Below are 12,840 nucleotides of genomic sequence, written 5' to 3' on the forward strand. Positions count from 1 at the left end.
AGGGCATGGAGAAAGTGGAGAGGGACAGATTTTTCAAACTCTCAGAAACTACAAGAACAAGAGGGCACTCAGAAAAATTGAGAGGGGACAGATTCAGAACCAATGCTAGGAAGTTCTTCTTCACCCAAAGGGTGGTGGACACCTGGAATGCGCTTCCAGAAAGTGTGATATAACAAGAGTATGCTACTGGGTTTCAAGAAGGGATTGGATGATTTCCTGAAGGAAAAGGGGATTGAAGGATAGAGGATACTATGCAGGTCCTGGACCTGATGGGCCGCCGCGTGAGCGGACTGCTGGGCATGATGGACCTCTGGTCTGACCCAGCGGAGGCACTGCTTATGTTATGTTTATGATGTAAAATGCCACTGTATCCTGCAATGATGTAATGTCATTAGTACCCTGCCATCTTTTTGCAATCCAGGTCAAAAATTTCCCAGGTTTGTTACCAAAGCAATAAAAGTTATATTTTCTATGCAAAAGTTGTTTTTTGGTGCATTCATGAATCAGGGCATTCAATACTGCCTGGGTTGCTAAATATGTTTCCAGGGCAGGGGCAGCTGGACTGCAGAGATAATGAAATTTCGCTTTCTGAAGTTGTTTTTCTAGATGTGCGATACCTTAGTTTATCCGCCAGGTTCTAGTAATCATATATTGGATGATATCTCCTCTTAATACCACCTTAAGGGTTTCCTAAAATAAGGCAGGATTGTCCCTATGCTAATCATTATGAAGAGCGTATTCCTCATATTTCAGTTGCAAATAGGTTTGAAAATGTTTATCTTTAGTCATGAAAAAAGGAAACCGCCATCTAGGTGTATCCTCATGGTCCAATGATATGTCAAATTCTATCGAGCAGATTGCATAGTCAGAGACCATGATGTGGCCAATAGTAGCAGTGAGAAGATGTGAAAACAAAGACTGGGAGGTCAAGATATAATCTATCCAAGATATCAAACCATAGGCCCTCGATATGTGAGTGTAGTCCTTCACAGATGGATTTAAAAGACACCAGGGGTCTACCAGCTCTAAAGCGTCACACAAGAAAGGGAGTCCATTGCGAGGACTCATTGTATTTCCATGTTGTGGTGAGGTTCTAACAGAGGATCTAGGACTTGGTTAAAGTCACTCACCAATACTACCAGGTGTTACGTAGATTGGGTAGATAGTTGAATCAATTTACAAAAGAAGGCATGTTCATAAGTATTGGGGGCATATACTGCCAATAAATACAATGTCAGCCCCGATACTTCCACATGCATTAAGAGATATCTACAATACATGTCTTTTTGAATTTGGACAACTTGGCCCTAAAAGCCTTTGCATGCCAATACTGCTACCCCCCATTTTTCTGGGAATTAGAAGAGTAGAAGACTTGCCACACCCATGAGATCTCAAGTTTAAGGTGTTCCTGATCAATAAGCTTAATCTTTTGAAAACAGGCTATATCCACTGCATAGTGCTTAAGTTGAGTTAGAATCTTAGTTTGCTTTATTGGTGACATAATCCCAGAGACATTCCAAGTAAATCATTTCAATTTAGAGGAGGACACAGAGAGACAAAATTAGTGATGTGAGAGTCAGCACACCAATAACAAAGTATCCCAGGTGCCCAGCCTCTACACAGGACAATGGCAATGAGAACAGAATGAATAGAAGGAGTGGCCAATTAGTCAGAGAGAAACCCAGTGTTCAGAAAATATAAGCAATTCAAAGCAAGCAAATATACAGACTTTAAAATGATGTACATCCCCCAACCCCAATCCCCCTCCCTCCCCTCAAAATTAACCCATCAAAAAGTAAGGCTTTATGGGCATAGTTATGAATTATTGCAATAACCACATGTGGGCATCGCTGGTCATCCAACCTTCTACCCAAGCGATATGCTCATCCAAGACTCACTGGTCCAATACCCACTGGTAAAGGCATCTCTGCTTGCAGCCACTATTCCAAGGTTGGTAATAACTGCACATCGGATATAGATTCAGGCAGGCCAATAAAGCGCAGGTTGTCCCTGCGGGAATGGTTTTCAAGGTCCTTGAGTTTGTCAGCATGAAGGCGAAGTTGCTGCCGCAAGGTATTTAATTCTGGTGACGTTGAGCCCGCCACATCCTCAACCACTGCCACATGAGCCTTCAGTTCACTCGTTCGCCGTGTTGTTTCAGCCAGCAGCTGCTCAAGGTTCGATAATTGTCCAGAAAGTTGGGCAAATCAGGAATCCAATGCCTGCACCACAGAAGTGGTGATTGCAGTAATGTGTTCAGAGGCAAGCGGCAGAGCAGAATAATCCACAGCGGCTGCCATTTCTGGATCCAGCTTTCAAGCCTTGTCTTTTTCTTGTTCTTTATCTTTGCATGCAGATTTTCCACTCATATCCGATGGGGAATGCAGGACAAAGTTGTCCATACACTACATTGATGTTAAAGTCGCAGGACTATTGTTTTAATGCTTAGATGGAGTCCGATGAGGGTTAGGGCCAAGGAATTCAGCAGAAACACAATCTGTCTTGCTCAGCACATCACATGACTGTCCATAAACTGTTTATCATTCACAAAAATCTTAGACTCTTTAATGATCTGAATCCTCTATGGATCGTACATTTAGCACAGTTACTTACCGTAACAGGTGTTATCCAGGGACAGCAGGCAGATAATCTTAACGCATGGGTGATGTCACCGACGGAGCCCTGGTACGGACCTTTTTAACTAGAAAGTTCTAGTTGGCCGCACCGCGCATGCGCGAGTGCCTTCCCGCCCAACGGAGGAGAGCGTGGTCCCCAGTTAAGATAAGCCAGCTAAGAAGCCAACCCGGGGAGGAGGGTGGGACGTAAGAATATCTGCCTGCTGTCCCTGGATAACACCTGTTACGGTAAGTAACTGTGCTTTATCCCAGGACAAGCAGGCAGCATATTCTTAACGCATGGGTGACCTCCAAGCTAACAGAGAGGGAGGAGGGATGGTTGGCCATTAGGAAAATAAATTTTGTAGCACAGATTGGCCGAAGTGTCCATCCCGTCTGGAGAAGGCATCCAGACAGTAGTGAGTAGTGAACGTGTGAACTGAGGACCAAGTGGCAGCCTTGCAGATTTCCTCGATGGGTGTGGAACGGAGGAAAGCCACAGAAGCAGCCATAGCTCTGACCCTGTGGGCCGTGACAGCACCTTCCAGTGAGAGATCGGCCCGAGCATAACAGAACGCAATACAGGCAGCAAGCCAGTTGGAAAGCGTCCGTTTAGAGACAGGACGACCTAGACGGTTAGGATCGAAGGTCAGAAAGAGCTGAGGGGACGAGCGGTGAGCCCTGGTACGGTCAAGGTAGTATGCGAGGGCACGCTTACAATCCAGGGTGTGCAACGCCTGTTCCCCAGGATGAGAATGGGGTTTAGGGAAAAAGACAGGCAACACAATGGACTGGTTGAGGTGAAAAGCTGAGACCACCTTGGGAAGGAATTTAGGATGGGTACGCAGAACCACCTTGTCATGGTGAAAAACAGTGAACGGTGGATCGGCGACCAGTGCATGCATCTCACTAATCCTCCTGGCAGAGGTGAAGGCAATGAGGAAAAGCACCTTCTATGTTAGAAGTTTGAGCGAAGTTGTGGCAAGAGGCTCAAAAGGGGGTTTCATGAGGGCTGATAAAACCACATTCAGGTCCCAGACGACAGGAGGAGGCTTCAGAGGTGGTTTGACATTGAAGAGGCCTCTCATGAACCGGGAAACCAGAGGATGGGCCGTAAGCGGTTTTCCGAGGATAGGCTCATGAAACGCAGTGATGGCACTGAAGTGGACTCTGATTGAGGTGGACTTGAGGCCAGCATCAGATAGAGAGAGCAAAAAGTCCAGTACAGTTTCCACCGCCAATGAGGTGGGATCGTGGTGATGCAGTAGACACCAAGAGGAGAACCTGGTCCACTTCTGATGGTAACATTGGAGGGTGGCCGGTTTCCTGGAGGCATCCAAAATACGACGGACGGGCTGAGACAGATTCTCTGGAGAGGTCAGCCCGAGAGAAACCAAGCTGTCAGGTGGAGCGAGGACAGATTGGGATGTAGTAGAGACTGATGCTGCTGTGTAAGTAGAGTAGGAAACACAGGAAGAGGAATGGGCTCCCTGGAGCTGAGATGGAGCAGGAGGGAGAACCAGTGTTGGCAAGGCCACTGAGGAGCGATGAAAATCATGGTGGCCCTGTCCCTGCGGAGTTTGGATAACGTCCGCAACATCAGAGGTAGTGGAGGAAAGGCATAGAGGAACCGATCCGTCTAGTCGAGCAGGAATGCATCTGGGGTCAGACGATGAGGAGAGAAGAGTCTGGAACAGAACTGGGGCAGCTTATGGTTGTGAGGAGCTGCAAAGAGGTCCACCTGCGGAGTGCCCCAGCGGGCAAAGATGGAGTGGAGTGTGGAAGGGTCCAGAGTCCACTCGTGAGGTTGAAGGATGCGGCTGAGATTGTCGGCCAGGGAGTTCTGTTCGCCCTGGATATAGACAGCCTTGAGGAAGAGATTGCGGGCCGTGGCCCAGGTCCAGATGCTGAGAGCCTCCTGAAAAAGGAGGCGAGATCCGGTGCCGCCTTGCTTGTTTATGTAGTACATGGCGACTTGATTGTCCATGCACAGGAGAAGAACCTGAGGGTAGAGAAAGTGCTGGAAGGCCTTGAGAGCATAGAACATGGCTCTGAGTTCCAGGAAATTGATGTGATGTTGACGTTCCTGAGGGGTCCAGAGTCCCTGGGTGCGTAGATCTCCCAGGTGAGCTCCCCACACATAGGGGGAGGCATCCGTGGTTATGATCATGGAGTGAGGGGGTAGATGAAAGAGTAGACCCCTGGAAAGATTTGAGGAGTTCAACCACCATTGAAGAGATTGCTGAAGAGACGATGCCACAGAGATGGGATGAGAAAGAAGATCCGTGGTCTGTGACCATTGGTTGGCAAGAGTCCATTGAGGTGTCCTGAGGTGGAGTCGTGCCAGAGGAAGCACATGAACCGTCGAGGCCATGTGGCCCAGGAGGACCATCATCTGTCGGGCTGGAATGGAGTGATGAAGGAGCACCTGACGACAGAGGTGGAGCAGGGTCCTTTGATGGTCGGAGGGGAGAAACGCCCTCATCAGTGTGGTGTCGAGAACTGCTCCAATGAACTGAAGTCGCTGTGTGGGAAGCAGATGCGACTTGGGGTAGTTGATCTCGAACCCCAGGAGATGGAGGAAAGAGATGGTGTGATGAGTGACTTGTAGCACAAGTGGAGACGTAGGTGCTTTCACCAACCAATCGTCCAAGTAGGGGAACACCTGGAGGTTGTGAGACCTGAGGAAGGCCGCCACCACAATAAGGCACTTGGTGAACACCCTGGGCGATGAAGCGAGGCCAAAAGCACTTTGTACTGATAGTGACGGTGCTGTATCTGAAACCATAGGTAGCGACGTGAAGTCAGATTGATTGGGATGTGAGTGTAGGCCTCTTTGAGGTCCAGGGAACATAGCCAGTCGTGCTGAGAGAGAAGAGGGTAAAGCATGGCGAGGGAGAGCATTCTGAACTTCTCCTTGACCAGACACTTGTTGAGGTCCTTGAGATCGAGGATGGGATGGAGGTCTCCTGTCTTTTTGGGAACCAGGAAGTAGCGGGAGTAGAATCCCTGACCCCTTTGGTCCGGAGGCACTTCTTCGATGGCATTGAGAAGAAGGAGAGAGTGGACCTCCCTCAGGAGGAGGGGGGTTTGGGAGGAGTGAGAAGCAGACTCTACGGGAGGATGGTCTGGTGGAAGAGTCTGGAAGTTGAGAGAGTAGCCGTGGCAAATGATGTTGAGGACCCATTGGTCTGATGTGATGACCTCCCAACGGCTGAGGAAGATTTGGAGGTGACCTCCGATAGGCTGAGGAAGAGGCAATGATGGTGGGAGACTGGCTATGCCCTGGAGGAAAAAGTCAAAAGGGCTGAGATGGTTTTGACGGAGGTAGAGGCTTGGCAGGTTGGTGAGACTGTGAGCGAGCCTGAGATTGATGCTGTTGACGAGGTCGGCGAGGCTGCTGTTGGGGCGGGTTGAGAGGTCTGGCCGAGAACCTGCGCTGGTAGGAAGACTGCTGTCTGTAGGGGTGAGCAGGTGGAGTCTTCTTTTTAGGTTTGATCAGAGTGTCCCACCTGGTCTCATGTGCTGAGAGCTTCTGGGTTGTTGAGTCCATGGACTCTCCGAAGAGTTCATCACCCAGACAAGGTGCGTTCACCAGGCGGTCCTGGTGGTTAATGTCTAGGTCAGAGACTCTCAGCCATGCCAAACGGCGCATGGCCACCGCCATGGCAGATGCGCAAGAGGTCAGCTCAAATGAGTCGTAGATGGAGCGAACCATAAATTTCCTGAGTTGGAGGAGGCTAGAAATATGTTGCTGGAAAAGAGGGACCTTACATTCAGGAAGATATTTCTGTAAGGAGGAGAGCTGTTGCACCAGATGCTTCATGTAGAAGGAGAAGTGGAAGGTGTAGTTGTTGGCTCTATTGGCTAACATGGCATTTTGGAAAAGGCGCTTACCAAATTTATCCATGGTTTTTCCCTCTCTGCCAGGAGGGGTGGAGGCATATACACTGGAACCCTGAGATTTTTTCAAAGTAGATTCCACCAGGAGGGACTCGTGGGGCAACTGAGGTTTGTCAAACCCTGGGATTGGAATAACCCGGTACAAGCTATCCAATTTACGAGGGGCTCCAGGAACAGTGAGGGGAGCCTCCCAGTTTTTATAGAAAGTTTCCCGTAAGATGTCGTGGACGGGCAACTTCAGAAATTCTTTGGGAGGTTGCTCAAAGTCTAGGGCGTCAAGGAAAGCTTGAGACTTTTTAGAGTCGGACTCTAAGGGAATAGAAAGAGCTGCTGACATCTCCCTAAGGAATTTGGAGAAAGAGGATTGCTCTGGTTTTGATACGGTGTCGGTCATGGAGGGTTCTTCGTCGGTTGACGAAGCGTCCTCCTCGGTACCGTGAGGGGAGTCTTCCCACAAGTCCGGGTCCCTAATGTCGGGGTGCATACATTTGGACATTGGTGTGGGGGGCTCGGCATGGCGGGTCTTTGAGAGAGATTTGCCTGAGCGCACCGAGGCGGTACCGGGTGAGGAAGACCGATGTCGTTCCTGGGACCGGACAGGGTCGGCAGCATCACGAGTATGCACTATAGGTGTTTCTGCCAAGAGCACCAGCATGGAGGTATTAATCGGTACCGAGGGGGTCGACACCGATGGGACAGTGCGAGGCTCGGACCGGTCCTGTACCGGAAGGTGCGGTGCCAGCAACGCCGGCAACAGTTGCTGGAGCTGTTGTTGCAGCTGCTCCTGTAACTGTGTTTGGAGTATGGCCGCGATGCGGTCATCCAGGGGAGGCACCGGTACCGCTTTTTTCTTCTTCGGTACCATAGGTGCCGCTCTACGCTCTGGCGATGAGGAGGCCGATGATGAGGCACTCACCGAGATCGGAGCGGAGCGTTTGCGGGGCCGGTGCGGTGCCGAGAGGGCCGGTGTCGCAACCGTGGCAGGAGGGCACTCAAGGGAAGTGGGAGGCTTCTTAGCCGGCTTACCTGGGCCCAACGACCCCGAGGAAGGGTCCGGTGGTGTCGATGTCGTCGGTGCCGACTTTTGGGGTGCCGTCGACGTCGCAGTCGGTTCCATGGCAGATCCGGTACCAAACAAAATATTTTGCTGGATCTGCCTATTTTTCAAAGTACGCTTTTTAAGCGTAGCACAGCGGGTGCAGGTGTCAGCCCGATGCTCTGGACCCAAGCACTGGAGGCACCAATTGTGCAGGTCGGTGAGGGGGATCGGGCGTGCACACCGCTGGCACTTCTTAAAGCCCGGTTGAGGGGGCATGAAGGGAAACACGGCCTCCGCAAAATCAAAGCCGGAGGCCTGTATGGTGGCAACAAGCCCTGCCGGGGCCAGGCCGAAAAAATAAAGAAAACTCAACGAGTTTTTGTTTTTTTTTTAGAAAAGTAACGGGATCCGAAAGGAAAGAAACTGAAAAAAATGAAAAAAGTACGCGAGCGGGAAGGCAGAAAATAGTTTTTCAACGGCCGTTGAAAACACATGCGTCTTCTTCGCTCCGCGGAAATGAAGAAACTGGGGACCACGCTCTCCTCCGTCGGGCGGGAAGATACTCGCGCATGCGCGGTGCGGCCAACTAGAACTTTCTAGTTAAAAAGGTCCGTACCGGGGCTCCGTCGGTGACGTCACCCATGCGTTAAGAATATGCTGCCTGCTTGTCCTGGGATAATTTTAAATACTGCACCAGAGAAAAAGTTCCAGATCATAAGCCCACCCACACCATTCCTCTAACATGCCCCCTTGAGATTTAGATGAACTGCAGATGAACAGCATAGATATCAAATCCAGAAAATAGATTTTGAAAATAGCGAATTGGAAAGATTTGGCAAGAAAAATGTCTATTTGTCCCTCTATGCCACCTTTTGGACATTTTTTTATGAGACCCTTTGTGAGTGTTTTAGTTTGAAAACTACTTAGAATTTGTAGATTTGCTTTCTATAAATAAATGTAATATGCTGTATATAAATAAATGCTAGAATTAACCTTTCTTCCTTTTCCTTTGCTGTTTCAGTCAGAGCACAAAAAGATATTCCACATTAGTAATACAAATCATCCTGTCAAGGGTTGGTCTTTCTCCCTTATGCACTCTGAACTTATCACCACTCTCCAGATGACATGGTTTATTCAATATAATGATCATATAATAAATACTGCAGCACTTATCACACTTTATTGCATACCACTGGCATATCTAAACAGCTCATTAGTCTTCATTTGCTTTGTCATTACCATCCTTTTGCTCATCTAACATGGCATCAATAATCCAGTCTTCTAATTTGTGAGAAAATAGAAAATTTAGGAAAAAATAAAATTTGCTTCTCAGCTATTAACATGGGTAATAAAACCTCCTCAGTTCCTTCATTCAAGGTCCAACAACAATTTTACCAAAAAAAATCAAACAATCCAATACTGATAGCATTCCGACATGTAAACATATCTGTCTCAAGGTTAAATTTCTTGGGAATATGGCACTTATCTTTCAGTTAATTCATATAAACAAGGCAATCACAGTCCTCCACTGTGTCTCATGATATATGACCAAATACAATCCTGTAGCTGCTGCACCTCAAAGTATATATAACATTTTATAAAAATGATAAAATTCTGCTTTGAAAAATTCAAATAATGTGCTGTTGTATGTGCTATTTATGTTAAATTTGAAAATGGTTTGAAACAGCTGAAATGAATGAGTCTACTAAGAATAACTGTATACATTAGAATAAGGAAAAAAGAATATATTTTGGAGTCTTGTAAGAAAAGTGGAGATTTCAGGGATAATTTTGTAACAGCCTGCATAAATCTTAAATCAATTATGCTCATATTTTACACCATTGTTTCAAAGTGGAGTTGCATATTGTGACGGGGCCAGGGGTAAGCCTTGCGCTGGCAATCTGGCTCCCGCCCCAGGTGCAAGTATATTGCTCTTTGGAGGACCACTCTGGAATAAGCACAGCAGAGAAAAAGAAAAGAGAGAAAAAAAACCCTTCCACCAATAATTGCCATTCCAAGTTTTATTATCCAGTTCAATCGCACTGGTTCTAATACAGCCACACCGGCTGATGATACTTGGAAAACTTTATCACAAACAAAAGTTCTCTTTCACAGCAAGTCCTTGCTTCAATCAGGAAAGGAAAAAAAAACCCAAAAATATTTCCATTTAAACAGGGTTTCTTTCTCACCGTTCTGCTACCATGCATTGCACAGTCCCGGGCAGCATTCTGGTTTCAAGAACTTATATACAAGCATTTAGCTCCACTCTTTTTTAGGCTTGGCCCAATTATTGTATTGAGCCCCCCCCCCCCTGTTTCTTCAGGAAGTTCTCCCATTACCTGAATTATAAAGACCCCCCACTGACACTTCTTATTTCTGGGCAGTTGGCTGAGAACCATCCACCCTTGTTTTAATGGTCTAAGATTCCCCTCCCCAAAGTCCCCACTATCAGGGATGTGAAATGTCAGGTCACTGAATCAACTCAGGGCTTTATTTCTCCTTCTAACATTAGATAGCATTAGCCCATCCCCCACTCACTATGTTTTGCTTGCATACAGGGATTCTGGTTTAATTTCTGCTATTAGACAATCCTCACATTCACACATCAAACTCTCATTCATTATACAGTCTCACATAAGGCCAGAAAGTTTTAAGTACTTTAGACCATTGTTCTAGAACAAACTTTCATTCCCTCCCCCACACAGTACCTTACTGACTCATGCTGCATTCAGACATATAGTCTAGGGCTTCTGGGCTGCAGTCCATTTCATCCCCCTCAGACACATATCCCTCTACTTCCATAAGAGACTTCTCACTCTCTGAAGCTGGATACAAGCTATCCTCTGAAGCAGCGTTTGGCCAGCCCTGCTCATGGAGCTTTTACCTTCCAATTAGCCTATGCTTAGAAAGCAAAATTCTGTCAGCATGGTGGTTCTGTGGGACAGGAGGTTTCCCAGCAGAAGGCAGCAAGACAGAACTTTTAGCCTTCAGTTCCCTGTTCTGTGAGGAACATCCTTCCCTCCAGGTTCCTGATTGTCTGTGAGTGTTCTCAGCTGGCCTTGATTTATCCTGCTGTGGAACTTTCACTGGTGCTCTGGGCACATTCTGTCTCTCAGCTCCACCCCTTTCTTTAACCCTTGCTGTGTTAGATTGCCTGACCAGAGGTTTAACGGAAGAATTAACAGATGGTTTATAAAAGGGATTATAGAGGCTTGGAACAGGTATTTTGTTCTCTGTTATCCCTTCTCTGATCTGCCCTGCCTGTCTGATCTTAGTACTGGGAACAGAGTAAATGGGCAGCCTCCTTGGCTTAGGAATAGGCCTATTTGCTTTAGTGGCAGGGTTTAGAGCAGATCTTGAACCAGTGACAGGGGCTTCCCTGTCACAATATATAACTTCCCTTTGCAAATTATCCCACCAACATTACCTGCGCACAATTACTTCTACTAATTTGTGCATAGATTTTTTTCCCCAAGAAATATTTAAAAACTTACTTTGCTCATAAGTGCAATCTCTTTCCAAATCTTGCCTTGGTAATGAGGATGTACAAGTTCAAGCTTGATTAAGGAAACTTCCTAAACTATACAGTTTTTAATAGGAAATTCCATTGTCTTCCCCACCTCGATCCCCTCCTTTTACTAACCCAGGGAATTAAATGCTCCAAACTTGCTGTGATGCTCATAGGAATTCTATGAGCATTGGAGCATTTAGCTTTCTAGGCCACAGTAGAAACTTCTACTGTGGCTTAGTAAAAGGGGAGGGGGGTAACGAGATATGAAATTCTGATGAATAGGGAACTAATACCTTCATTTTTTTCTGGATTGAGTTTCAAATTATTTCCCAGAACCTAGTTGCAGATCATTGCAAACAATATTATTATCTACAATACCCTCTTAACCTGCTCCAAAAGATGCAGACAAGTGAATACCACAATTAAAAAAAAAAAAAAAAATTGAAAACACATGACAAACTTAGGAAACACAACCTCCAGTGCAATGGTTTACAACCCCATCCCGAGGGACCACCTGGCCAGTCATATTTTCAGGATAGTCACATGAAAATATGCAAGAGCGATATTTTAGTGCAGTGGAAGAAGTGCATGCTAATACATCGCAAACACACATTCATTGTAAATATCCTGAAAGGCCAACTGGCCAGGTGATCCTTGAGGACTGCCCTAGAATACTGATCCTTAACTCAGACCTCAGGGTACTCAGCATGTCAGGGTTTTAGGATATCCTCAGTGACTATCAGGCTCATAATCAAAAAATATCATAAATCGGCACTTGGATGTCCTAATCACTAGGAAATCCAAGTACTGATAATTGAAACCATCTTTCTGTGTTCCAGCCTCTGTACATCCAGAGCACATGATGGGTGTGGTGGAGGCGTGTTATGGACAGGCTTTGGGCAATCTCGAGGGCGGGTTAGACATGAACATTATTGCAGCAATAATCAAACCGTTTGCAAGACATCCTGGATGGAACTTATACATTTGGAACTAGACCTGTTTTAGAAAGATCTGCGTGCCACAAAGGTACCCAAACTGGCCAGAATACCACTGCTTGCATCAGGATAAGACATCCTCACACTTCCCTAGTGCTCACTGATCCCCTTCCACCACATAAAAATAACTAATTTTTGTTAATGCTTTTTTAAGCACACTGAGTGCTGGCACCGTTTTTTTTAGGCACACTGAGTGCTGATGCTGTTTTTTTAGGCACACTAAGTGCTGGCACTCCAACCAAGCAAACCCTTACCCCAAAGCAAAGCAAAATCGCTCCCTACCCCCTACCAAGCACACCTCTCCTCCCAAAGCAAAATTGTTCTCTGCCCACTACCAAGCACACCCTCCCCCCAAAGCAAAGCAAGATCGCTCCCTGCTCCCTACCAAGCACACCTCTCCTCCCAAAGCAAAATTGTTCTCTGCCCACTACCAAGCACACCCTCCCCCCAAAGCAAAGCAAGATCGCTCCCTGCCCCCCTCCCCAGCACACCCCCCTTCCCCAAACCAAAGCAAAATCACTCCCTGCCCCAAGCACACAGGTTTTTGTTATCTGAGAAGTCTCCCATTTTTTATGACGCAGCTCTGGCAGGGCCCGACACAGGCTCCTTGTAGCGATAGGGAAAGCGTCGCAAACCGCCACAGGCTCAGCTGGAGGAAACCGCCGCACGCACCGCAAACCGCCACAGACTCCTTCTACATTGCTGGGGAAACTGTCGCACCCATCGCAAACCTCCACAGGCTCCTTCTACTGCGCTTGTGGTGACACGGAGACACGG

This window comes from Geotrypetes seraphini, chromosome 6, assembly GCF_902459505.1.
Source record: "Geotrypetes seraphini chromosome 6, aGeoSer1.1, whole genome shotgun sequence".
Taxonomy (NCBI): Eukaryota; Metazoa; Chordata; class Amphibia; order Gymnophiona; family Dermophiidae; genus Geotrypetes; species Geotrypetes seraphini.